This window comes from Dermacentor variabilis, unplaced genomic scaffold, assembly GCF_050947875.1.
Source record: "Dermacentor variabilis isolate Ectoservices unplaced genomic scaffold, ASM5094787v1 scaffold_13, whole genome shotgun sequence".
Taxonomy (NCBI): domain Eukaryota; kingdom Metazoa; phylum Arthropoda; class Arachnida; order Ixodida; family Ixodidae; genus Dermacentor; species Dermacentor variabilis.
In genome coordinates this window covers 924,610-952,256 of record NW_027460291.1, presented here as the reverse complement: position 1 = coordinate 952,256, position 27,647 = coordinate 924,610, and the positions used below count along the sequence as shown (strand labels likewise).

Genomic DNA, 27,647 nt, shown 5'->3' with positions numbered 1-27,647 from the left:
TGCTGAGCACGAGGTCGCGAGATTGAATCCCGGCCATGGCGGCCGCATTTCAATGGAGGCGAAATGCGATAACACCCGTGTACTCAGATTTAGGTTCACGTTAAAGATCCCCAGGTGGTCTAAATTTCTTGATTCCTCCACTACGGCGCGCGTCATAATGAGAAAGTAGTTTTGGCACGTAAAGCCCCATAATTTAATTTTTAATTGCGTCGTCTATCCGTGGGAGGGGGTATACGTCCTTTTTCGTGATCTTGTTGAGTCGACGATAATCGACGCAGAAACGTAGGGTTCCGTCCTCTTTCTTCACCATGACTACAGGAGTTGCCCACGGGCTTTTCGACGGCTGGATGATGTCGTAGCGTAGCATTTCGTCGACTTCTTGCCTAATACCTTCACGTTCTCGCGTCGAAACTCGGTAAGGGCTCTGGCGGAGTGGTCGAGCGTACTCTTCAGTTATTATGCGATACTTTGTGACTGGTGTTCGCTGAATCGTCGATGACGTCCCAAAGCAGTCTTTGTGTCGTGGGAGAAGAGTTCTGAGCTGTTGCTGCTTGATCATGGGAAGATTTGCATTGATGTCGAATCTGGTTCGGGAACTATGGTCGTCGCGGTAGATACGCCAGAATCCGAGAGAACAAACGCATTGCTGGTTTCTAGAATTTCCTCTATGTACGCGACTGTCGTGCCCTTGTTGCTGTGCTTGAACTCCTGGCTGAAGTTTGGTTAGCATCACTTCAGTGTTACCTCCGGGGATACGTATGCTGGGTCTTGCAAGGCTGGTGATGAGAGGAAGGAGCCCATTGTAGAAGAAATTTGCATTAGTAGGATCTTCTTAGTAGCCCTCATCAAGATCCTACTAATGCAGATTTGTTCTACAGTGGGCTCCTTCCTCTCATCCCCAACCTTGCAAAACCCAGCATACGTATGTGTCAACCTCATCGCCATAACTGCTTGCCAATCAAGTTCCTTGGGCTACTACTACCGGAGAAGACGCATCACGCTACCTGAAATCATAGGCCTTTTTGGTTTCGTAGAACCTTCTTGGGGACACGCAAAAAGTATGTGCAAATGACTGAAGTCTGAAAAATTGTGCCAAATACGACTATACAATGATTGGCTGAAAGCATTTGTTGAAGAAAAAAAAAGACCCCTGCCAAAAGGACCGAACGGTGCGCGAGTGCAAGAGACGTGCCGGACAATCTACAGAGTTTCTGTGGCAACGCACCAGGACCTTTTCACCGAAGCCGTGCGCTAGGATCACCTGTGCCAACGTAGTCGCCACGCTTAGGGAGGCTACAATTCCAGACCAACTTAGGAGGAGCCTGGAAAAAGGCCCCCGAAATACAGTTTTGAGCCAAAGCTTACTGCTCCACAGCTCCTAGCCGTGGGTAGAAGCATGGGAGACAGAGCTGAGGATCAAGAGCGTGAACGAGTTGTCAGTGTAGCTGTGAACTGCGTTCTATACCACGCACAATGTGGAAAATCAGGTATGCCACCCATCAAAATAATTGTAACGAACCTAAAGAATAATGCACTTGTACTACAGGCAGATAACGAAGGCGGTTTTGTCGTTCTGGCCTAAAAACCTTGTGAACTAAATATGCAAGCAAGCTATTATGAAGAATTTCAAAGCTGTTCCTTTTGAACCGAAAAAGCAAAAGAGGTCTGCCCTGAAGCTACTCAAAGACTTGCACCTGGACGCGTTACGACAGCTTGTGAACAAAGCGGAGATGCAGTTCCTTGAAGTTTTCTTCACCTGCAAAACCCACAAGCCTGAATACCCTTTTAGGGTTATTGTCTCCGAGAAGACGTCATCGCAATGTGATGTACGAAAAGTTCTGCAAGGCCATCTGAAGAAGTTGCAGATAACTGACCCTTTTCTGGTAAGAAGCTCTGAAGAAATTACCTTGGCGATAAATGAAGACCAGGGGACTGCTCTAACCGCATTTTCAATAGATGTAGAGGACTTATATTATTCGGTGCCGCGCGATGCTTTGATGTGCGCTGTACGCGATAGGATATAAGATTTTGGAGAAGTCCATCTTCAGAATTCTGGAGCTGTCAAAGGCGACAATATTTTAACGCTTTAAGATTTTTATCTTCCTTCAACTGCTATTATGATAGCCAGTTCTACATCCAACGCACTGGCATCTGTAGAGGATCAGCCATAGCCCCCATTTTATGTGACATTTTTGTTATCCTCGGTTGACAATGTTTTTTCTACTAAGTTGGCGGACATGCCTGTAACGCGAGTGTTTAGATACGTTGACGACTACTTAATTGTTATGAAGAAAGTTACCTGTATTAAATTTCGTGGCGCGGTCTAAGAAATTTTGGACTTGTTCATTAACTCATCGGGATGACTTAAGTTCACATATGAATTGCCAATTAACCACCGCATTCAGTTTCTCGATATTATTGTCTGTTTTTCTTTGTATGAGCATGTATGCTGGGGATATCATCGCAGACCAAAGAAAACCGTGGTGCTCTACGACAGCGCACATTCTGAATTGATTAAGAGACACATAGCAACCACGTGCATTAAGGCAGCACTGAATAAGTCGTGGGAGCATTAGTGCGGTTAAAGTATTTTATATCAGATAGCCCGACTACAGGATGCAGGCTTTCCCAGTTCTGTGATCACTTCAGTATGCGAAGCCATCTTGCAGAAAAAGGAAAGAATAAGTTCCGAAATATCACAAAAAGAAAAGAATAAAGACAAGAGACGAGCGCACGTGGTGCCATAGTTGCACAAGTTGTCAGGCAATCTAAGGAAAGTTTCCAATGGACGTAATATTAGTATGCTTTTCAGTGCCCCGTGCAAGCTGTCCTCGATATGTAATCGTATGAAAACGCGCGAAAGGCCCCTGTGCACCACAAATCATCAATCCCGTTTCACCGACTTCAGGCGCAACGTTATCTATCAGATACCGCTGAGCTGTGGAAAAACTTATACAGGTGAAACGGGACAGTGTTTCAATGAAAGAGCTCGTCAGAACAGCAATAACCTAAAGAATGGCTATGGGAGTCATTTAGCAGGACATTGCAACAAGTGTCACTGCACTCCCATATATTCATAGGTAAAGGAAAAGGGAAGAGGGAAAAGGAAATAATAGAGGCGTACTACAATAGAAAGGAAGGGGATAAATGTGTAAGTGCTCCCTCTATTGCCTTGTCGGGAAAGAAAAAGCTTTTTTGGATGAACGATTAGGATGCTGCTGATTTGCAGATATTTTGCGGCTAGTGAACGCATCCCTATGCTAAAATAGGTAAACTCCCAATGGCTAGCGAACTTTAAAAAAATTTCCAGTTGCCAGTCAGCGCCTGTCTGTGGTATTTGTTCGCTCGTGTCCTTGTTTTATTCGCGCTGTTTAACCTCAGGTCTTATTCAGGCGCTCCGTAAGCCCATTCCTCTGTGGGGGGTAGCCAGTTGTCCTCCTGTGTCTTGTCTGACTGTACTGCTGAATGGCTTGGGTGAGCTCCGCTGTAAAGGCCATTCCTCTGTCGGTGATGAGGACTTCTGGGGCACCATGTCGCAGTAGGATGTTCTCGACGAAGAATTTCGTCACTTCGGCTGCGGTACCTTTCGGCAGAACTTTTGTTTCAGCGAAGCGGGTGAGGTAGTCCGTTGCCACGACGATCCACTTATTTCTGGTTGTTGACGTCGGTAAGGGTCCCAACAAATCCATCCCGATCGGCTGAAATGGTCGGCAAGGAGGCTCAATCGGCGGTAATAATCCCGCTGGCCTGGTCGGTGGTGTCTTGCATCGCTCACAGTTTCGCCACGTCTTGACGTAACGGACAACGTCGGCGATCAGGCGCGGCCAGGAATAGCTTCCTGTATCCTCGATAGCGTTCAGGAGAATTCGAGGTGACAGCGGTCGGATCGTCATGCAGGGGTGCATTACTTCTGGACGCAGCGCTAAAGGAACAACAAGGTGATTGGAGCAAACTAGTAAGAAGTTCTTTACTAGTTGGTTGTTTTGAAGCGAGAACGAAGACAATCCTCGCTTAAATGCCCTTGGGAGAACGTCGGTGTGCTCTTCCAAATACTCGACGACGTTTTTGAGCACCGGGTCTGCTCTTCGCTGTTTAGCGAAGTCTTCCCCGCTTATTATTCCAAAGAAGGCGTCGTCATCCTCGTCATTTTGCGGGGCGGGTCAATGAGGGCGCGTGATAGGCAATCGGCATCACAGTGTTTTCGTCCGGACTTGTAGGTTACAGTGTTGTCGTATTCTTGTAGTCTGAGTCTCCACTGCGCCAGCCGTCCTGACGGATCCGCTAAATTCGCTAGCTAACACAACGCGTGATGGTCGCTGACGACTTCGTATGGCCTGCCATATAGGTAAGGGCGGAATTTTGCTATAGCACAAACGATGGCGAGGCATTCCGTTTCGGTCATACAATAATAGCTTTCCGCTTTTGACAGCGACCGGCTAGCGTAAGCTATCACCCGTTCAAGTCCATTTTTCCTCTGGACTAGAATGGCAGGGAGGCCTAGGCTACTGGCGTATGGATTTCCGTATCGGCGTACTTGTCAAAGTGCGCAAATGTCAGTGGCGACTGCATGCTTCGTTTGAGCTCTTCAAATGCGCGGCTTGCAGCGTCTCGCACTTGAACTTGACATCATATTTTGTTAGATGTGTCAACGGCTCAGCGTTGCGTGAACAGCCCTTCAAAAAGCGCCTATAGTAGGCACACATACCAAGGAACCTACAGACTGCCCTCTTTTTATTTATTTAGTTAAGATACTTTCAAGGCCCGAAGGCATTACCGAAAGGAGTGGCTGAACATAACAAAAATTGTGCAAGATACAAAGACATATTCAACGTGGTGTTTCATGAATGCTGGTTTTGAAGGTGTCGGTATCCAGGATGGCTGCAACGGTGCCTGGAAGGTGGATACAATCTTTTCTTGGGCTAGGGATGAATGCATTACTTCAAAGTTTAGTAATTGAAGACTGCACACCAACTTTGAAACTGTGGTCACAGCGAGATGATATGTATGACGGTTGGGTGATAAGCTGTTGTACAACAAAGGGTTGCGGTGGTAGATTTTATGGAAGAGCGAAAGGCGGAAGCATCTACGACGGAAAGAAAGTGCTGGCAAGTGTCGTTTTCATTGAGGTAACGCTAGCATATCGGTATTAGTTTGATACGATGAAACGCGCTGCACGATTTTGAGTGGTTTCTATGCTGTTTATGAGTGTAATGTTAGCCGGGTACCAAATGGCGCATGCGTGTTCTAGTTTGGAAAGAACTAATGTTTTGTAGAGAGTTAGCTTCAGTGACGATGGTGCAGATGAGAAGTTTCGGTGCAAATTGCCCAACATGCGATTGGCATCGCTACATATAATGTCGACATGCATGTGCCAGGAAATGTTGCTGGTGATGTTTAGTCCAAGGTATTTGTACGCTGAGACAACTGAGAGAGGGCTATTATTGGGGAAATATGTACGCAGATTAGTAGTATTGCTAGGCATGCATGCGCGTATCACAATACGCGCATGCATTTACATTTGCTTAAGTTAAGCTTCATAGACCACTTCTTACACCGCAACAAAACGTTATTAATGCGGTCTTGAAGTTCACGAGAATCATTGAGGTCAGTAATTTTATGATATATAACGCAGTCATCAGCAAAAAGCCTAACAGTTAAAAATTTAACACAGGGAGCAAGATTATTAATATAGATTAGAAAAAAATAGAGGACCGAGAACCGACCCTTGCGGCACGCCTAACGTTACCGCGATGGGCGCAGACGACTAATTGTTCGCGGTTACGTATTGTGTTCTATTAGCAAGAAAGTTTTCAACCAAGTCCAGTACTAGCGGGTCAATGTTAAGAATACTAAACTTATGGATTAGTAGGTTATGGGATACGGTTACGAAGGCTTTAGCAAAATCGATAAAGATGCAATCGGTGTCAAATCCTAAGTCGGTGTTAGAAAAGAGGTCGTAAGTAAAGCAAGCTAGCTGCGTTTCGCAAGAAAGCGATTTTCTAAAGCCATGCTGACTGTTGTTAAAAAAATAATTCGTCTCAACTAAACTATGTGGGAATATATAATATGATCCAGAATCTTACAGAGAATGCTGGTTAGGGATATGGGGCGGTAGTTTTCGGGATAATGTGTGCTACCTGATTTGTGAACAGGAACCACCTTCCCCACCTTCCAGTCGCTTGGCAATGATGAGCAGTGTAATGAATGTTGGAATATCCTAGAAAGAATAATTGATGAATAGAGTTCAGTACACTTGAGTATTCTTGAATTAATTTCATCTGAACCCGCAGACGAAGATATTTTCAAATTACCGATTAGTTTTCTAATGCCAACCCAGTCTATAAGAATTGAATACATTGGGGTGTCATAAATTTTTGTTGAAGGTGGCGAAATCATAGGTGCAGCGTCATGAAAAAAGAAAGCAAAAACATTATTAAAAATTGTGCAACACTGATCACTTTGAACAGGAGTGTTAGATTGGGACAATTGTATCGTGGCTGGTGCATTACCACGAACAACATTCCAGAATTTACCTGGGTTGACAATTAATTATGATGGTAATGTAATGTTGAAAAAGGTTTGCTTAGCCTGGTAAATGGCGCTACAATATTCATGGTTAATGCGGTGGTATTCGGGCCAACGAATCGGGTCGTTTGATTTCTTTTGCGGAACGAAATAACCGCTTTTTCTTGTTCCGAAGACGGCGCAAGACGGCCGTAAACAAAGACTACTGGGGATTACAGTGTACTTTTCGTTTGGAAACATATTTTCGAATTAGTAATAACAGTTAGCACTTATAAAAGCACCGATTTTGTTCACGTGTTCGTTGATCGAAATCGGGCATCATTGCATCTATAAAACGCTCCATTTCTTGTGTAATTGCGGAAATATCATCTTTGGAGTAATCGCGAACTGTCTTAACCTTCTTTGTGTAAAAAAAGCGTGTTTTAATCAAACTGCAGCGATGAATGATCCCTCATCCCAGGAAGAGAATTTAAGGAGAAAACTATGTCCGGGGTAGTAGAAAGCATTGAGTCAAAATTGTCGATGGACTGCTGGAACTTTGCGATGGCGGCTGTCTTCTGTGGGTTGGGGCGGACTCTAGATTTGCTGTGGGCGTGGCCCAGGAACAGAAGCTCATCGTAGGTGAAGCGGCACTTTTGCGACTTCAGAGCGAGCAGTGATGACTTGATGGTCTGTAGTACTGTCACAAACCGCATAAGGTGATCGTTAAAATTTCCTGCGAAGACGACGACGACGTCATTCAAGTAAACAAGACAGGTCTGCCACTTCAACCCTGCTAACACCGTGTCCACGACGCGCTGGAATGACATGACCTCGAACTCGTAGCGGCCGTCTGCCGTGATGAAGCCGTTCTTTTCGCGATCTCTCTCTTCGACTTCTATTTGACAGTAGCCAGATTTGAGATCCATCAACGAGAAATATTTAGCGTTGCAGAACCAATGCAATGCGTCATTTATCTATGGGAGGGGTATACGTCCTTCTTAGTGATCTTCAGTCGACGATAATCGACGCAAAAACGTTGGATTCCGTCCTTTTTCTTCACTAAGACAACAGGGGATTCCCACGGGCTTTTAGACGGCTGGATGATGCGGTCGCGTCGACCTGTCTTATAGCTTCATGTTCTCGCGTCGTTACTCGGTAAGGGCTCCGGCGGAGTGGCCGAGCGCACTCTTCGGTTATTATGCGATGCTTTGCGACTGGTGTTTGTCGAATCCTCGATGACTTCGAAAAGCAGTGTTTGCATGGTCGAAGCAGAATTCGGAACTGTTGCTACTTAATCATGTGGAGACTTGGCTTTATGTCGAAGTCTGGTTCGAAGACTACGGTCGTCGGGGTAGAGGTGGCAAATTCGTAGACGACAAACGCATTGCTGGTTTCCAGAATTTCCTCGATGTATGCCATCGTCGTGCCCTCGTTGATGTTCTTGAACTCCTGGCAGAAGTTTGTCAGCAACACTTTCGCTTTTCCTCCGTGCAGTGGAGCGATCCCTCTCGAGACACAAATTTCATGCTCGAGTAGTAGACGTTGGTCACCCTCGATGACGCCTTCTACGTTTGCAGGTGTTTTGGTGTCGACGGAAATGACAATGCTGGAGGGGGGCGGGATGTTGGCTTGATCGTCGAGCACTCTCAAGGCACGGTGACTACGGCAGGTCTCCGGCGGTATCGCTTGATCTTTTGACACCGTTATCGACTTTGACTTCAGGTCGATGATTTCGCCGTGTTGGTTCAGGAGGTCCATGCCGAGAATGATGTCTCGTGAACACTATTGGAGGACAACGATGGTAGCAGGGTAGGTCCGGTCTTGAACTGTAATTCTTGCGGTGCAGATTTTAGTGGGCTTTATTAAGTGTCCTCCAGCGGTCCGAATTTGAGGGCCTTCACATGCAGTCTTAACTTTCTTTAACTGGGCAGCGATGGATCAACTTATGAAGGAGTAGTCGGCTCCTGTGTCCTCTAAGGCGGTGACTGCGTGGCCGTCCAGAAGCACGTCGAGTACGGTGTTTTTTTTTCTTGCGTTGCTGTTAGGTCGTGGCGTCGGATCACGACTGCGTTGTGTTAAACTGAAGCTGGAACGTCACGTCGTGAAGTCGTCTTTCGTCGGTGCATGCTTGATTGTATGGCTTCGTCAGGATGTCGGCGTCTCGTTGATACAGCGTCGAGATCGTCTTTTCGGCTTCTTCATCGGCGGCGGAGGATCTTCAACAGTTCGACGAACAGCAGCTCCAATCACTTGCTGCTTTTAGTTTTCCGGATATGGACTCGCAGACTGGCCACGGGCTATGCCAGTGTATGGTCGTCATTGCGGCTACAGATAGCGGCATGGTGACGGAGAACGGGACGGTTGTCGAGGGCTCCACTCAGTAGCGGCGAGGTAGTCGGCGATATTGCGAGGTCGTTCACGAAGCAGTGGTCGCGGCGCGTTAAATGCAAACCCTCGCAGTGCCATCTCCAGGTATGGGAATTTTCGGTAGACGTGACCCGCTTCTCCGCAGTGGTAGTAGAGAGGACGGTGGTCAGGAGCGCGCCAGACGTCTGTTTTCCACTGGCAGTTTTCCTGGACGACGGGTGGACGAGCTGGCGGTCGTGGCTGCGGGCGGCGAAACTGCGCCATTAGAGCGCCCTGGCGCAAGCGCGGAGGTTTAATTTAACGGCGGGCGACCGCGGCATTGGTCATCGCTTCAGGCTGGGCCTGTGGCGATTCCGGCTTGCCTTGGGGAAGTTCAAATGACCGCTGGATTGTTTCTCTCACGGCGTCCGCGATCGAGTCAACCTGAGGCTGGGATCTTGGGAACATCCTCTGATGAGCCTGTAGTAAAACTCTTGCTTGGACTAGTTGGTTCATGCTTGAATGAGTAAAAGCAAGGCGCAAAAGACACGGACGGAAGAAAGACACAAACGACACATCTTTTGTGCCAGATATGATTTCTGAGTAGTCGATGGACTGCTGTGTTGTACTTTCAACGTTTCGTGTGTGATTCGGCTTGATTGACGTAAATAAGGCAGGCTTGTTGCGGAAATAAACTTAGTTGTGAGTGGCCCCGTTCCTGTCATTTGAGTCTTTCTTCAGTCCTTGTCATTGGCGCCATGCCTTAACTCATCCTGATGTTCCTGTCGCACGATCGCTCGGATGGTCTTGCTTAGGTCGTCGGTGCCAGATGATTGAACCTCGTCATAATTCTGGGCTGCACAGTGGTTGAATTGTCGGTTCAGCATTTCTAGAGGTTTCTCGGTGCTGGCCTCGAGAAGATACTCTTCGATTGTCTTTGGTGGATTTCTTATCATTCCTGCGAAACGTTTTTGCTTGACGCCACGCGTCAGTTGGCGAAGCTTATGCTCCACGGACATTTCCGGGTGGCGTATCAGAACAGGCGCCTAAGCTTCTCGATGAAGATTGCTATGTTTTCGCTGCGTAGTTGTACCCGGGCTTCTCGCATAGCTTCGGTCCTTTCCTCGCGCACGACGCTCGTAAATCTCCGCAGGAAGCGATTACGCAATAGGTTCCACGTCGTCGAGGTCGACTCCCGGTTCTCAAAGCACGCTGTGGCGGCGTCTTCTAAGGCGAAGTAAGGCCACAATGGTGAAGTACATGGCCAGAACCTCCTATATGAATACAGAACACAAACCCCTGCCCTCAGTCCCCAGCATCTGCGATGCAACTGCCCACGACGGCAGCCAGACCTGTGACGAAGCAGAGGGTGCTAACAATCTCTGGATTCGGACAGGCGGCTATTGGAACCAACCTGGCAACGTTTAATGCTAGAACGTTATCTAGTGACGCGAGTCTAGCAGTGCTATTGGACAACTTAGCGGTCAATAAATGAGATATAATATGGATTAGTGAGGTTAGGCGGAGAAATGAAACATATACAGTGCTACAAAGCGGTCTCGTCCTGTGCTACCGGGGCTTAGCGGAGAGACGAGAACTAGGAGTCGGATTCCTGATTAATAAGAATACAGCTGGTAACATACAGGACTTCTATAGCATTAACAAGAGGATGGCAGGTCTTGTTGTGAAACTTAATAAGAGGTACAAAATGAAGGCTGTACAGGTCTACGCGCCTACATCCAGTCATGATGACCAGGAAGCCGAAAGCTTCCATGAAGACGTAGAATCGGCGATGCGCAAATTCAAAGCAAAATACACTATGCTGATGGGCGACTTCAATGCCAGGGTAGGCAAGAAGCAGGCTGGAGACAAGTCGGTGGGGGTATAAGGCATAGGTTCTAGAAATAGTAGGGGAGAGTTATTAGTAGAGTTCGCAGAACGGAATTATTTGCGGATGATGAATACCTTCTTCCGCAAGCGGGATAACTGAAAGTAGACGTGGAGGAGCCTGAATGTTGAGACCAGAAATGAAATAGACTTCATACTTTGTGCTAACCCTAGCACCATACAAGTTGTGGGCATGCTCGACAAGGTGTGCGGCAGTGAGCATACGACGGTAAGATCTCGAATTAGCCTAGACTTGAGGAGGGAACGGATGAAACTGGTACATAAGAAGCCGATCAATTAGTTAGGGCTAAAAGGGAAAATAGAGGAATTCCGGATCAAGCTACAAAACAGATATTCGGCCTTAACTCAGGAAGATGATCTTAATGATGAAGATATGAACGACAATCTTTTCGGGCATCATTAAGGAATGTGCAATAGAAGTCGGTAGTAAATCCGTTAGACAGGATGTCAGTAAGCTATCGCAGCAGACGAAAGATCGGATCAAGAAAGGCCAATGTCTGAAAGCCTCTAACCCTACAGCTAGAATTGAACTGGCAGTTAATCAACAAGCGTAAGACAGCTTACATAAGGAAGTGTAATATGGATAGAATTGAACATGCTCTCAGCAACGAAGGAAGCCTAAAACCAGCGAAGAAGAAACTAGGAATAGGCAAGAATCAAATGTACGCGTTACGAGACAAAGCCGTCAACAGCATTACTAATATGTATAAGATAGCTGAAGTGGCTGGGAAGTTCTATAGAAATTTATGGAGTACCAGTGGCACCCACGACGATATGGAGCAGAGAATAGTCTAGAGCAACTTGAAATCCCACAGGTAACGTCGGAAGAAGTAAAAAAAGCCTTGGGAGCTATGCAAACGGGGAAGGCAGCTGGGGAGGATCAGGTAACAACAGATTGTGGGCAGATTGTGCTAGAAAAACTGGCCACCCTGTATACGCAGTGCCTCATAACCTCGAGCGTACCGGAATCTTGGAAGAACGCTAACATAATACTAATCCATAAGAAAGGGGACGCCAAAGACTTGAAAAATTATAGACCGATCAGCTTATTGTCCGTTGCCTAAAAAGTATTCACTAAGGTTATCGCAAATAGAATCAACACCTTAGACTTCTGTCAACCAAAGGACCAGGCAGGACTCCGTAAAGGCTGCTCAACAATAGACCGTATTCACACTATGAATCAGGTGATAGAGAAATGTGTGGAATTTAACCTACCTTTATATATAGCTATCATTGATTACGAGAAAGCTTTTGATTCCGTCGAAACCTCAGCAGTCATGGAGGCATTACGGAATCAGGGTGTGGACGAGCCATAGGTAAAAATACTGAAGGATATCTATAGCGGCTCCACAGCCAACGTAGTCCTCCATAAAGAAAGCAACAAAATCCCAATAAAAAGGGCGTCCGACAGGGAGATACGATCTCTCCAATGCTATTCATACCTGCTTTACAGGAGGTATTCAGAGACCTGGATTAGAAAGAATTAGGGATAAGAGTTGATGGAGAATACCTTAATAACTTGCGATTCGCGGATGATATTGCTTTGCTTAGTAACTGAGGGGACCAACTTCAATGCATGCTCCCTGACCTGGACAAGCAAAGCAGAAGGTTGGGTCTAAAAATTAATTTGCAGAAAACGAAAGTAATGTTTAACAGTCTCGGAAGAGAACAGCAGTCTACGATAGGTACCGAGGCACTGGAAGTGGTAAGGGAATACATCTCCTTAGGACAGGAAGTGACTGCGGATCCGGATCATGAGACTGAAATAATCAGAAGAATAAGAATGGGCTGTTCTATTCTAGCTGTAGGATTAGAGGCTTTCAGACATTGGCGTTTCTTGATCAGATCTTTCGTCTCCTGCGATAGTTTACTGGTATCCTGCCTGACGGATTTACTACCGACTTCTATTGCACATTCCCTAATGATGTCCACAAGATTGTCTTTCATGCCACAAGATTGTCGGTTTATAGGTCTACAAATGATGATCCATGGAAGCTTGGTGGGTCCTGATGTTGTTGCAGCAGAATGGGAGATGCTGGGGCAGCCATTTGGGTTGCTGACTTGCGCTTGATCCCTCTGCTCTTTTTGGGAAGAGGTCCGTGTTCAGGTAGCAGTCCTTGCTGCCTACGGCCGGCTCGCCGGTCCTTGGCGTCGTTAGTGTTGTCACCGGGTTTCGGGATTGCATCGCGGCTTCGCGGGGGCGTTCGGTACATGAACGCTCTGTCACTTCCACCAGATGTCACGTGGTAGTGCCTCTGACTAAAATCACTTGAAAAAAATTCAGGGTACCGCAAAGGTCGGGATTTGAATGGCAACACTGAGCGTCCACCGCCATATACCTTCCAAGCCGACTGCGTGGCGGGAAGGCCGCCGTGTTGGAAGAGCTTGATATTCGGTGACACATCGGGTTGAGTGTTTACTGAAGTACAACTACTTTGTGCCCGGAGATAATGGTTGCTAAGAACGAAAATAAAATGTTATTTTGTGCGAAGTAATGCAGCAGGTGGTTGTTTTGCACGTCGATCGTGTTCATTGCTAGAACCGACTCTTGCACTTGTTCTTTAAAGCACTCATTTACGGAATTTAGCAACCCGTCATGCGGCAAGGAATAATGTAGGTCTTTGATATCCGATGTTCGATATATTTTTCTAAGGTGACACAGTACTTTTTTTCCTGTATTATTCCTTGCCGCATGACTTGTTGCTAAATTCCGTAAATGAGTGCATTAAACAGCAAGTGCAAGAGTCGGCTTTTATTGACAGATGCGGTGTTTCTACGGGAGCTTTTCTAGAAATTCTTTCAATGTACTTGAAGTCGACGCTGATTGGGTGGAAAGATGGCGTTTTTCTGCAGAAATCATGCATTTGTATTGGCTCAAAGGTTGCCCCTGCTCTTAGCAACTTTTACCTGAGTAAGGTTGACAACTGCTTAGAGAAAGCCATAGGTGATAGCGTTATCAAGGTATTTCGTTACGTTGATGATTACCTGATTTTCTGCAATAGGGAAGAATTCGATTCCGCTGCTACCTCAGTAAGTGAGCAATTTAAACTTTATGGGGGACTATTAAAGTTTACCGAGGAATTTCCTCAGCGACGCATAATTCACTTTCTTGACATTTCCTTGATCTTCGAACAAAATCATGTTTGTTGGCAGTACTCCCCAAGATCTTCGAAGCCGTTGCTAAACTTTCAATCCAAGCATTCTAAATTAATAAAAAACGGAATTGCTATGTCGCGCCTTAAGTCTTCCCTCACCAGATCCTGCATGCACAAAATGAGCGCCAGTTTTAATGCGCAGGTCCGGCGCCTATTAGAAGCAGGTTATTCTAGTGTAGCGGTGGCCTCTGTGGATGAGCGCCTACACAAGTCGTTTTCGAGAGGGACGGCCGTGATTACAGAAAGAAGTAATAGCAAAAAAAAAAGAGTAGTGGCTAATCCGTATATTCATTCAGTGTCGCACAGGCTTAAAAAAGTTGCTAGTAGATATGATGTTAATGTTGCTTTCACTGCTCCCAATAAGCTAGGTAATATATGCGCTGCCGTGCAGAATAGAAAGGAGTGGGTAAAAGGCAAAAAACGAACAGATATCTGTTCAGTGAAGCACAATAAGAACAACAGTTTTACTGACTGTCGTATGGGTGTGGTTTATAAAGTTCCCCTTAGCTGTGGCCAGTTCTACGTAGGGCAAACGGGACGGTGTATCAATCAGAGGCTAATAGAACATAAAAGGTCGTTAACCGGTGGATCGCCTTCTAATCTGTCGCTACATTGCCGAGATTGTAACTGCACGCCAGAGTTAGATGAATGCGCGATATTGTACAGGCATAAGAATGAAGATACGCGTCTTATGGTAGAGTCATGGCATATGTATAATGGTGGAAGTGCGTGCGTGAGTCAGCCTTCGATTACTTTACATAAGAAAGTGATTAAGTGCCTTAACAGTTATCTCTCACGTAGACCGGCACGTGTACCCGATTGACACGTGGTGTTACCATTCCTGAGCATGCGCAGGTGAGTTTTGTGTCTTTTCTTTTTTCACCTCAGTGTTCCCTTCAGTTGATAGTCGGCGTTCGTGTTGTCCACTTCTCTACTCTTGTGCCCTCTCTGCACGCCTCACTTCTATTTTGCATAATTCTCGATTCTGCCGGGCGACTTCGTCCGCCGTATACGCACGACACACTGCGACTTGCGTGTGCCCGTGATCGCATAAGACGATCTGTGCCCAGCAGGCGTAAAAACCAACTTCGATTACCATTTTGCGCACTAAATCTTGTGGAAGGCCAATATGAGACATTTGCGTGATTACAGCAACGTATATGTACTTCTGCGCACTGATAATGAGCGAGAGTTTGCTACATTTCGATTTATGAACGCGGTTGTCCAGTGCGTTCCTCCCCCCCCCCCTCCTATGAGCGGCTACTCTTCTCAACTTATTTATGACTGTTTTATTAGGCTACCAAGAATTGCTGCCTGTGTAAGAAAGAAAAGTAGGAACGCCCGCTGGTGACGCAGTACTGTTTTTTCTAAGTTACGTAGGCGATGTATAACATTCTTGTGCTTTTAGAGAGGTTTATGTAACATGCATAGTGACAGAGTCAAACTAAAGCTAATGGTTGTTTTGTTGTTTTGTATTTCTTGTTATTCATCAAGCACAACATTATTTGGGTATGCACCGTAGCATTTCAACATAAAACATAATATGTATGCTGACTTCAGTTCATTGGATGTGCTCGACTTACAAGCTTAAAATTTAAAGCACGTGTTGTGCATATCACCTGGCCATTGGTTTTAAGCTCGAAATGCGTATGTATAAATGAGCAAAGGATAAGTTGAAAAAAGGATGTATCATGGGCCTCGCACTGACCATGTATTTATTGACTGCGATCGTCACAGTCTACGAAAAACAAGTGTCATATGGGTCGAGTGACTCGAGGCGAGAGCGCGCTCACGTGCGCAGAGAAATCATGCGAATACCTGGCGCACGTGGGGACGCGGAATTCCCGCGCGACAAGTGTGCCTTCACGTGCCACGACCACGGAATAACCGCGTGTATTGAGCAATAAACGCGTACACGTGTACCCGCGTCAAGCGTGCAAGACGCGAACGATCCCTGCCATGAACTCCTATTTTCGCAGCATCGCTAACACCGTGCGCACTTCGCTTAAATATAATCTAAAACAGTGCCGAAAAGCACAAGCAAGGTGTACTTATACCTCGCACACTCGCGTGTTTTTTGTAGGCTTGAGGTTCTCGCGGCTGATTCTGTGTGACCTCGCAGAACGACGCTCTCGGTCATTTTTCCCGGTCGGAATCTAGGGAAAAATCTTTCCAGACTCAGTTCGGTTGCTGCATCCGAAGGCGCAGCAGCCAGGCATGATTTCCTTGCAGTCAAACGCGAGCGCGACAATCGGAACATAAAAACAATGTAGGGAACCTGCGCTGTCTGTGCTATAATTCAGCCGGCCCTCCCGGCGCTTGGAAGGTATATGGCGCCCCGAAGTCACGTGGTACGGTTGGGCCAATGAACGCGTCGGCGGCGCGGGGCAAACGAATGCGGTACTCTGAAATTTTTTCCAGTGACTCTAACTGTGACGAACACAGTAGAGAAAGTGTAAATGGCGAAACTAAATCTTTAATGGGTGGACTTGTGCCCTCAAAAGCATGTTACACTTAAAGCACAACGATAGCGACGAACACAGTCGGCCATCTTCGGAAAGCTGATCAGCTGGTCAGGCGCATCAAGTTTTATACATCAGTCGTCGAATGTTCCACAGTAATCGCTGGGACCCGCGTGTCTTCCACAAAGTTCTGCACCGCTCGCGTCGCGCATATATGCGATCAGATTACACAAGCTTCCGTGACAGACAGCGGATGGAACCATCGATAACATTCCAGAACCTTCCGATACATATAGGCGCGTCCGGCGCTGTGCGATAGCATTTGTTAGGCAGTGAAACATGGTCACCCGATAAAGATAAACAAGTTCACGTGTCAATATGCTCGCAGATCCGATGGCAGCATGTGACACTCTGACTTTTTGTATAGATACCCAACGGACGGCACATCTTTCTTGCAATGATAGAGCATTTCCAGCTGTAACTTGGACAACAGAAAAATAACGCGGATGGCCACTCCTAATTTATTTTTGTTCCTAATCTTCCCAATTTCCTAAGAGTGAAAAGAATAAGGTTTAGCGAGGGGCTTGATTTTTTTGTTAGCTGCGACCATAACAAGCAGACGGACGGTGAAGTCAGAGACAGCGTATGAGAAGTTAAATGCAGTGTTTAATTGAAGTGTAAATCTAATAAGAAAAATGGACAGAAAACAGCTTGCTCCATGCAGGAGCATAAGCCTCTTCCGCATTACGCTCGGCAGAGTGTCACTCTTAGGCTGCATGTGTACGATATTCAGCCTGGGAGCTTTTTGTCTGTTTTAATGTGAAGCATTCGTTGCCTCATACCAGCTATTGGCAGTAGATAAGTAGGTGACTGTCTCGCTTTTTTTCGGGCAACTTCATTACCAAAGAAAAAAGACAAGGAAAAACCAGTCACAAGACACAAAGGACAAGAAGAGAGGTTCACAACACGACGACTGGACTATCAACTGAGCTTTATTAGAAACAGCGTAGTCGCAGCAAGGCCAGTAGAGCATGCGCGACAACAGCATCACTAATCATAGAGCATGAAAATTCAAGTTATTGCATCTATCGTAACGGACCTAAAAAGGCAAATTCCATTTCAAGATGGAAAAAAGAGGTGAAGCGTGCAGACAGGACACAAGAGTAGAGAAGTGGACAACACAAACGCCGACTATCAACTGAAGGGAGCACTCAGGCGAAAAAAGAAATACAGAAAGAAACTGCACTTCAAAGTTAGATGAATGCGCGATATTGTACAGGCATAAGAATGAAGATACGCGTGTTTTGGTAGAGGCATGGCATATCTATAATGGTGGAAGTGCATGCGTGAGTCAGCCTTCGATTACTTTGCGTAAGGAAGAGATTAAGTGCCCTAACAGTTATCTCTCACGTAGACCGGCACATGTACCAGACTGACACGTGGTGATACCATTCCTGAGCTTGCGCAGATGAGTTTTGTGTCTTCTTTTTTTTCGCCTCAGTGCTCCCTTCAGTTGATAGTCGGCGTTCGTGTTGTCCACTTCTCTACTCTTGTGTCCTGTCTGCACGCCTCACCTCTTTTTTGCATAATGAACCCTTACCAACTAGCTCAGCTTTCTGTCGTTCTAAGCTTCATTTTCAAGTAAGCGCACCAAGGTTGTACTAATGCAGCCGTCACCTAATAAACTGATGTAGTACGCTTCCAGGATTTCTCGCTCTTCTTTGCCTTTGCTCCTACCAAGAATCGTTACATTGCTGAACAAAGGGTAACAGCCACATTCATTGCAATGGCGAAGCGAGTTTGCACCGTTATGAGACCCCAGGGGGAAGTCCTGCCCACGCAGGCGGTCCATAATACATCGACCGGTTTAGCCTATGTAAGCTCTTTCGCATGTGAGAGGGAACTTATACACAACTCCTGCGACACATACCGTAAGGCGTTTTTCATGCTGCGTTATGCAAACATTGTTCCTTGCCCTGCCTCAATAAATGCGCGAGCACTGACCTGAAAGCTTGTTAGGGGCAGAAAACACTACACTTACTGTGGTGACAGCTTATTTCCAGTGCATTGTGGAAACAATTCATTGCAATCCCTTTTTTTTACAATCTTCGAATGTGCAGAACCAAATGGTAAAACAGCTTTCTTGCCCCTAGGTGAAAACATCCAGTATAAACGCCCGTCATCAAAGAATGTTTGTTGCAGTTCTAGGAACCTAATAGAATGATTGCTAAGAATTTCATGAGTTTAATTAAGAGTACGTGAAGAAGCTTTAAAAGAAGTCAATACATCGTCTACTGCTGCCGGCAGAGTGTCATTAGGTAAAAGCTCTCAAAGTACTAAGAAATGGTCCACATACCTAAAGACTTTGCACACACGCTCGTGTCGGTGCGCTTGAAAAAGAATTTGCCTTTTTAGATTGGTTACGATAGATGCAATAACTTGTTTTTTTCATACTCTGTAATTAGTGATGCTGTTGTTGCGCATGCTCTGTTGGACTTACCTGGACTACGCTGTTTCTAATAAAGCTCAGTTAATAGTCCAGTCGTTGTGGTGTCCATCTCTCTTATTGTGTTTTGTGTTTTGTGACTGGTTTTTCCTTCAACTAGGTACCAACTGGCCCGGATTTCAACACTTCTGCAAAGAAGACAAGCTTAGCAGTAATCATTTCGGAATAAGCGTTCATGTTACACAAAGGAATGCATTGCCCTTCCACATTACAGTTACTGGAACCCGAATGGGTATTTAGGAGGCATTAGTGCACTCTACGGGTTCGGTGTCTCTACATAGCACCCCGACGTACGTCACTCGTCGACAACTGCTAGGGTGGTGGGCAGGGGCGTGGCATCTGCGCTCTTCGCAATTTCAATTTTCATTTTGTGGATGTAATTAGACGGAATTCCTTACTCTACAGCAATTAGAAGCATCGGACGTCAATTCACCCATCTGGAAGTGGTGAACTCTTTAAATAACGGGTTTCAAGTGTCATATTACGATCCGTTGTGAGACTTTTTCGGTTAACAAGTTCGTCGATCTTTTATGATTATCCGTGTAACTCTCGCCTTGAGTCATGTTAAAATAATTTAACTTAAACAAATCCCAGGGTGTGATGTGCCAAAAGCATGATATCATTATGAGGCAGGCCATAGTAGGCGACTCCGGATAAATTTTGATCACATGGTGTTCTTCAAGGTGCACCAAACTCCTTGTACACGGGCGTTTTTGTATTTCGTCCCCATTGAAATGCGGCAGCCGTGGTCGAGATTTAATTCCTTGCCGTCGGAGTCAGCAGCGTAACGCCGAATCTACTATGCAGCCCCAGCAGGTTTAAAATGACTCCTTTCTTGTGGATTGTGCGCAAAGTAAGGCTTCTTCTTGAAAAAAGAACATTTTAATATGCCCGTGGCTGTGATGGTAAAAGCAATACCAAGAAATTGCCTTAAGCATTGCAACTTCTCTCTTAAGATGTAGGGAAGAGGCCCTGCTAACATATTTATACAGCACTGAACACGTTCCGAGTCTTGGGATTGTGCTGCTCAAGGCTGAGGGAAAAGGTAGAACCACCCTGGATATTCGAAGATATCACATGCATTTAAGCGCGCCACGATTGCAGTCAAAGAGCTGCATTCCATCTGCAGAAGCCAAGTCAGTAGTATCGAAACATTTGAACACGAGTTACCCGAATCACCTCCCAGTATACACAGATGGCTGCGTCAAAGTAGACGAAGACGCTGCGCAGCTGCAGTCTATATTGCCTCTCTTACATATGCGTAGACTGGCCGTCTGGACTGTATAACCTCGTTGAGAGTCGTGGAAGGCGTGGGGATAGCTGCTGCTCTGCCTAAAATAGACTTGGCCTCCACAGAATGTGGTTCACCTTACGCACATGAAAGAACACGGCGATTAAGGCTTCACAGTAAAGGCTCAGTCGATTCCCTCCCACATTGGTATTGCTGGCAAGGAAAAAGCTTATGCTCTTGCATACGTAGCGCTCTATCATGCTCCAAAAGTCAAGTAACCAAGTTAGAGAACCTCACATTCAAAGTCACTTTGGAACACTGAGTTCCACCACATATGCCCTGTGCCACCAAGAGATTTCGTCGAGAGAAAGGCTCGCTTCTATATGCAAGGACAGGATCTGCTAGTAGACCAGCATGGCTATTTAAGACGGGACTTATCAATTCTCCGACCTGCACGGCACGCGACGAGAAAAGAGACATTAAGCACTTTCGATGGTGGTACCCTAAATTCCAAGGTTAAAGGCCACTCTCTTGGAAAATCTGCAAGAAAACGACCGTCCGCATGCGTGCTTGCAACGCCTTGTGTTGCCCAAAGGGTGGTCACCAACTCATCAGTTATAGCCCATGGATATGCTACGCAGCAAGAGATTAGCTGCCACTGCTGATGTTGCCCGACCCCTTCCCCGCTCAGACTTAACGCTCAAAAATGTATGCGCTACCGATAGGAAACCCGAACGAAGGCTGACGTGGACGAAGGACGACCCACCAATGAAGACAAGATATAACAGAATTAACGGACTGATTTGGCGTTACAAAAGGCAACTGAGAAGATATCAATGAACAGCATTTGGTGCAAGCCTCTCGGTCTTCACGCCAGTGCCAAGAATATGGTGGGTCGTTAATAAGCTTGCTGGAAAGGGTCGACCAATCAAGCCAGGTGAAGCCCTGGCACTGTAGTTAGGCAAGTCGCTCGCGTGTCTTGCGAAGGCCGCGGTTTATGTATACCCTTCCGGCAGGTCAGCCAGCACAACAAACCCGCCTCCGCCACTATCATCGTCTCTGATGGATGCTGCTTTCACACTGACAAATAGTTGCAATTAGCTATGAGGAGCGTCCTATGTCGTGTGTAGGGACCTGACCTCATCAGCAATCAGATGCTGACTAACCTACCGGTTGAGAGACGACGGGATCTGCTGAAACGTTTTAACGAAGTGTGGGCCAGACAGAAAAGCTAGAAAAGACGGAAAGACAGGGAGGTCCGCCAGGTGTCAGACCGGCTGGCTACCTGTTCTGAAGCAAAGGGGTAAGGGGAATAAACGATAATAGAAAACAGATGTATCAGAAAAAAGAAAAAATAGCCAAAAATACAGTGGAACTTGACGCAATTTACCAAAGCTAGTCTCCACAACATAGATGCGAATCTACAGCTACATCTTCCATCAAAAATATTAGAGACGAGGAGAGACTTCTGTGCCGCTAGTGGCTCGACGTATACGTGGCCTTCACGAATGCTGACTCATTTCAGATCGGAATGGCAAACAACCCTACATGTGATCACTGTAGCAGCGAGAAAACAATCGCCAACCTTCTCTGTGAGTGTCCCCGCTTCCCTACGCCCAGGAAACAAATTTTAAGAGTGCTAGATAGTCTTGATGAACACTCTTTCTCGGAGGAAAGGGTCTTGGGACACTGGCCGACACTACCCTCAGCAGCGAAGGCTTTGAACGCGCTGTTGCGCTTCTTGTGGAGAACTGGTCTTGGAGACAGACTTTAAGCAGTGTCGTATTCTACTTTCATGAGTGGCTGGGTTTCGGGAGCGTATAAGTGCTCAAGACAATTTGCTGGACCTGCTAAATCACATAGAACATTACAATGCAGACCGCCTGTCGACATTTGCTGTTTTTATGGATGTTACCACGGCTTATGACTAGGTGTCTCAAACAGCCATCGCCAGCCAGGTACAAGCTATGGGCGCCACGAGTCATCTCTTGCACTTCATACATACATTTCTCAATGAACGCCGCATCAGAGTTCGTCTTGGCGACACATGGAGCGATGAACTTTGTATATATCGCGGCGCACAAAGGCGAAGTGTTTTATCACCCCTATTATTTAACATCGTCATGATGACTCTCCCAAGAATACTAAACGATCGAACACCCGCGAAGATGTCTATCATCATCATCAGCCTGGTTACGCCCACTGCCGGGCAAAGGCCTCTCCAATACTCCTCCAAATACCCCGGTCGTGTACTAATTGTGAGCATGTTGTCCCTGCAAACTTCTTAATCTCATCCGCCCACCTAACTTTCTGCCGCTCCCTGCTACGCTTCCCTTACCTTGGAATCCATTCCGTACCCCTTAATGGCCATCGGTTATCTTCCCTCCTCATTACATGTCCTGGCCATGCCCCCCCCCCCATTTCTTTTTCTTGATTTCAACTAAGATGTCATTAACGCGCGTTTGTTCGCTTACCCAATCTGCTCTTTTCTTATCCCTAAACGTTACATCTATCGTTCTTCTTTCCATGGCTCGTTGCGCCGTCCTCAATTTAAGTAGAACCCTTTTAGTAAGCCTCCAGATTTTTGCCCCGTACGTGAGTACTGGTGAGACACAGCTGTTATACACTTTTCTCTTGAGGGGTAATGGCAAGCTGCTGTTCATGATCTGAGAATGCCTGCCAAATGCACCCCAGCCCATTCTTACTCTTCTGATTATTTCAGTCTCATGATCCGGATCCGCGGTCACTAACTGTCCTAAGTCGATATTTATGATGTCTATGATGTCTATGATGTCTATGTGTCTAACATGTCTATATATGCCGATAATATCAGCATACGCGTCTCCGGCTACGAGCATCGTCGCCTCGCACGAATAGACTAGGGAGCTGTAAATGCCATTCAAGCCAACTTGACAACGCTTGCCGTCTCTCTATGAGCAGAGAAATCAACAGTCATACTATATTTCAGAATTAAAAAGAATGAGATGCGCTTGAAGCTAAATTTGAACGCGTACGAGATTCGACACGTCACCGACGTCCAATTTCATGGACTACAAGCTACTCTGGACCTTGGACCACAAGCTACTCTGTTCCGTGGTGTTGACCACGTTGTAGCATCATCGTGACAGAGGCTTCATGTGCTCATGCGAGTCGCTGGTATACGCTGCGGCAACCACTCGACGTCGGTGCTACGGCTACATACAGAGTTGGTCACAAGTCAGATCCTATACCAGCTACCTCTGATATCACCCTCCGATAGTCAATACGCAGTAGCCTTTCCTGCATTGAACAAACATGGCATTATTTCAGAAGTCGCCTTTTTCATCTTCCGCACTCCTCTCATGTATGAAAGCTGCTACGACCGATCTTTGTTATTCAATGATTTCGTGACTTAGAAGAGCGGCATGTTGGACTAGTTGGCAGATGTTCATCTTGTAAAAAGGAGTGATTGTGATGAAAACACACGAACAACACAGGTAGAAGTGAACAGGACTTCACTGAATTCACTGAATTTTGTTGTAATAAAGAGGACATATATAATGGACCAAAAGACGTCACCATGCTCAGAGGCCATCGAAAAACGCTGCTGTCACAATCTTGCGTCCAGGAATTGCATCTCACCGTCGGCAAGTACAACGGAAGCATCGCTTACACATACAAGTGTTTTCTTTTTTATAATATACCCCTCGAATAGCTCCCGTCTACGAAGGACCATATATGGCGGTATAAAATTGTAGTTTTTTCTGCAAGCAGAAAGCACGCCTTCTTTATTGTCTCTTTTTCACAAACCCTGCTATGTTTTGCTAGTTCTGAATACTCGTCAGATGACCGATTTTTTAAATGTTCCTTCAAACAGATAATAATACAGCGTCCTGCCTGAACAACATCAACACAGCCGCAGGGGAATGGGAATTCATAAACCGCAATGCACGCGCGCGGAGCAAACACAGATTTGTAGTTCACAAGGAAAACAAACCAGTTATGGCAAGGCGTCTTTTCAACGTTTCTCAGGACCTATGCACACAAACAGGCCGTTTTTAAAGGAGCAGAAAATACGACGTTCACTCCATAACGTTGGGATGCGTTCTTTAAATTGTGTGACACCTTATGTTGGTAAGGGATCCCGGCATATATTTTACGCTCATGGTTGTTGACTTGGGAAGAAGCAGTGATCCGCAGCACTTCACCTTAATTAATTTTTCTTAAGCTGCTGGAACCGCAGAGATCAGATAACCAGCTGTGTTCCATTAAATCACTTGATGTTAAACACTCTCAGTCACAGTGTGGACGCAATATTTTACTAGGGCAGCCACAATTCCGCACAGAACAATGCCGTTTTTACATCTTCTCTACTAGTACACGTCTACCTCCTCTCAAGACTGAAAAAAAATTTATGGAGTTTCACGCGCCATAAACGATGATCACATTATGAGTCACGTCAAAGGTGGGCACTACAGAAATTTGTACCACCTGGGATTCTTTAACGTGCAGCTAAGTCTAAGTACAGGTGCGTTTTCGAACTTCGCCCGCATCGAAAAGCGGCCGCTGTCGCCGGGATTCGATCCTGTGACATCGTGCTTAGCAGTTCAACACCATAGTCACTGAGCAACCATGGCAGGTGACCTCTCAAGACTGTTCCACGTGATTACAAAGGCAAGCGCGTCACCTTGTGCAATAACTTTAGGGGAGGGAGGAGCGGGGAGTCACGCAGCCGTTCAGAATAATCCAACGGGGCATTGTGGCGAAGCCTAGGGAGCTCTCGTTGAACAGGCCTATTGACCCAAACGAGGCATGCTTTCTGACGTCGCCTTTCTGTTCTGCAATGCTGCTATGTGCTTTCAATCATAACCTGGGAAAACACGGGGAAGGCGGGAGATAGAAATTCAAGACGATGAGCAAAGCTAGAACAAGGTGAAAGCAGGAGCCAAGGTTTCGACAAGTGGACTTGTCTTCTTCAAGGCGACATATGCTTTCCTCGCTACAGTATATATAGGTGGGGTTTTTCTAAAGGGGAGAGGGCGTAAGGCGGGTAGGTGTGGCAACGAGCGAAGGTGTGTTCGCGTGTCCAATTTCCAATAAAGCTCTGCTTTGCACAAGGCCAGGGCCGCATGTTCGGCCGCATGTCAATCACGCATCAACGCCCGCGTGTCAGCCGGTGTGTCAACAGCGTGCACAGCAGCCCTCTATTGTCTGTCTCGCTGGCGGTCGTGGGCTATCGTGCCTCTGATAGTAGAAGGAAACCGGTGCTCGTAAAAAAAGAAGAAAAGAAGGGAAATAGTGAAATGATATAGATAAGTAAATAAATGGGGCAAAACGGAAAGAAAAAGGGAAGAAAAGATAAAACAAGGGCGGAAAAACGCAAAGCAAACTAAATCTTGTTGCCTAAGCCTGAAATTTAGCATAGCGAATAGATTCTAAAGCTCCCTTTGAAACGTTTAGGCTTATTGGTTGCAATGTCTTGAACTTATGAATACGGTATGATTCTCTGTATTTTCTTTCTCGTTCAGAACGGAAATTTGGCTGTAAGATGTAGAGTTTAAATTCATCAATGTTATGACCTGGTTGGTTGAAATGCTGGGCGACGGCTTTGGAAACGTTTTAGCTGTGTCCACGCGATATCCGCTTGATCTGACCTTTACTGATTGTCCTGTTTCACCGACATATTGTTTCTTACAGAAGAAAAATCCAAGCATATAAATCACATGCAAACTTGTACAAGTGAAGCTAGATTTGACTTGGTGTGTATAACTATTTGCGACGCTTCTAACTTTTTTTTGTCACTTTGAAGGTGCCTGTAGGTTTTGCACCTGGGGCGACAACATGCTTTTATTGCGCAGGAATGCTGTTGGCTAGCTTTTGTGTGCACTAACATGTCTTTAACGTTCCTGTTGCGCCAATAGGTAACCTTAGGTACATCCGGGAATGGTTTTCTCAGACGCGCATTACTCGATAACATTGGGTGGTATTTTCGTAGGATGTTGTTTATATTTGGGAGTTCATTAGAATATTTTGTTATAAAAGCCGGCGGTCTGTTAGATTATGGTGTGGGCTGTTTCTTCGCCAATTCCGACTGCCTCTCCAATCTTGACGTGATATCATAAGCTCTTGTCATAACCTTGCGTTACGTGCACAACAGCAGGAGCAGCAGCAGCGAAAGCCGAAGAAAGAGCCAAACAAGGATTCGCGTTAATATGCGTCGGACTTCTCTGTGCGTATACACAATTACCATCTCCCGACTTCCCTCAATAAGAGTCATATACATCGTACTCGTGGCATTGCGGCGCAGACATCTCACACTGTACATCCGCTTGAATTCGTATTTGCATTTCATCATAACTTATGAGCGCTGTACAGAATAAGCATGTAAATGCCTGAGAATAAAGTTATGACGTTTACGATGTATGAGCATAAGTATTGCATGCGATTAAATGCTGCCCAGGAAGAGAGTTAACACAATTGTACGTATCCCAATTCGTTGCAAAGCATTTATTTATTTATTTTCAATACTGCCAGTTCCATCAGAGACCATAGCAGGCTGGCATACAAAAAAGAAATACATATTAATAAACGTGCACATACAAATTGCGTGTCAATAAACCAAACAAGGAACGTAAAGGAACAAGGTAAGAATACATAAAAAAAACAAATATAGATATCACATTTCTAGGAGACATGCGCAGCAATACAGAGAATACATCACGAAAAGCACAGCAAACGGGAACAAAAATAACAGTAAACAACTTCACGATAATCAGCATGGCTTACAAGAGTTGGAAACCATATTATGTGAAAGAGACTGCGTTACTGAGTGCTTGATATGGATTCTAACCGTGATGTGAACTGAGATAATGAGTCTGCAGAAATGACTGAAGGATCGAGGCGATTCCATTCCCTTATCACGAGGGGGAAATAAGAGTACATGAATGTGTCATTATGGCATGAATATTCTGCTATAGCGTGTACATGTTTATGTCTCGATGATCGTGACTGCGAAAAACATACGTATTTTGTTAGGTCTATCTTATAATAGTTGTGAATCAAGTTAAATAAAAATTTGAGCCGTGCTTGCTTCGCTCGTGATGAGAGCGTCGCTAAACCCGATATAGCCGCAAGGTTAGTGGGTGAATCTGTGCGCTTATACTTGTTGTAAATAAACCGCAGCGCTTTTCGCTGTACTTTTTCCAGTTTCGTTATGTTAGTTACTGAGTGGGGAAACCAAACTGTGTTAGCGTACTCCAAAACCGGTCTAACGAAAGTAGCATACGCGAGAAACTTAGTCGACGTTGGTGCGAGGCGGAGATATCTTCGGAGATAAAATAGCTTGCATAATGCCTTCGAGGTCACGTTGGCAATGTGCGCGTCCCATATCAGATCAGAAGGTAGAGTGAAAAATGAAATTATGGGGTTTAACGTGCGAAAACCACTTTCTGATTATGAGGCATGCTGTAGTGGATGACCCCGGAAATTTCGACCACCTGGGGTTCTTTAACGTGCACCTAAATCTAAGTACACCGGTGTTTTCGCATTTCGCC

General features: G+C 45.8%; 1 protein-coding gene across 6 annotated transcripts in view; it reads left to right on the top strand.

Moving 5' to 3' along the window:
• Nucleotides 1–27,647, top strand: part of LOC142566701 (cytochrome P450 3A4-like) — a 139,034-nt gene that overhangs the window by 4,022 nt on the left and 107,365 nt on the right. For 2 of the 6 annotated variants that reach the window (XM_075677539.1, XM_075677535.1), the window contains exon 2: nucleotides 14,718–14,771. The exons of 3 other annotated variants lie outside the window; for them this stretch is intronic. The gene's annotated coding sequence lies outside the window, so the exon portion shown is untranslated. Of the gene's footprint in view, nucleotides 1–14,702; nucleotides 14,772–27,647 lie in introns of all 6 variants that reach the window. One more of the 6 variants, XM_075677536.1, reaches the window with a different exon arrangement.